Source organism: Ornithorhynchus anatinus, chromosome X1, assembly GCF_004115215.2.
Source record: "Ornithorhynchus anatinus isolate Pmale09 chromosome X1, mOrnAna1.pri.v4, whole genome shotgun sequence".
Taxonomy (NCBI): Eukaryota; Metazoa; Chordata; class Mammalia; order Monotremata; family Ornithorhynchidae; genus Ornithorhynchus; species Ornithorhynchus anatinus.
In genome coordinates, this window is record NC_041749.1 from 77,851,204 (window position 1) to 77,851,992 (window position 789).

The 789-nt window shown below is 48.3% G+C and overlaps 1 non-coding gene across 1 annotated transcript; it reads left to right on the forward strand.

Moving 5' to 3' along the window:
- The first annotated feature begins 257 nt into the window (after positions 1 to 257).
- LOC114807159 lies at positions 258 to 395 on the forward strand. The gene has a single exon (XR_003755212.1). It is a non-coding gene; the product is annotated as a small nucleolar RNA SNORA7 (small nucleolar RNA).
- The last annotated feature ends 394 nt before the right edge of the window (positions 396 to 789 follow it).

Below are 789 nucleotides of genomic sequence, written 5' to 3' on the forward strand. Positions count from 1 at the left end.
CAAGCACAATCATCAAAAGCTTAGATTCATTGGAGGGACTTACAGAGGGTCTCATATCAATAGAGCACTCCCATGGAGGGTTCAGAACAGCAAATACCGCAATCCTTACCCTCAAGTGGCTTACAATCACTGGCTGCTGATCTGCCTGCCTCAGACTAGATTGGGCACATTGCAACAAGTGGGTTCTCATTAAATGCTACTCCTACAGTCAGCACCGCCATCTAGAAGAGACATTAGATATGAGTAAAGGAGGTTGGCCCTTCTCTAGGTCACAACTGGAGAGTTTCCAGTACTCTACCAGTCTCGGCTACGGGAGGGAGAGTCAAGCAGAGGCCTATCTGTTCCATTCCTAGCTTGGGCAGTGTCTAGCGAGTGGAAGGCGATCTGCTACAAGTCAAAACTCACCCATGCTGGGCAGCAGCATAATGGAAGAGAGTCGAGGGAGGAGACTCGAGTTTAATGTGCAGAAGGCAGTCATGGTAAACCACTTCCATATTTTTTACCAAGAAAACTCTATGGATACCATACCAGAATGATTGCAGATGGAGAGCAGGGCGTTTGGGGAGAAATGAGTCCGTGGCATCGCTATGGGTTGGAAACGACTCGATGGCATAAGACAAGACAAAGGAGATTCGGGGATGGAAGTATGGGCAAGGGACTGCCCTTTTCAGTGGCATACTATCCCACGCTTTGACTCAAAGAATTTCTGCAGACAATGTAACGGCTTGTGAGATGAAGCTCCTGGCAGCGAGGTTTGCCCATGAATGCACGTGGGACTAAAAAGATCAG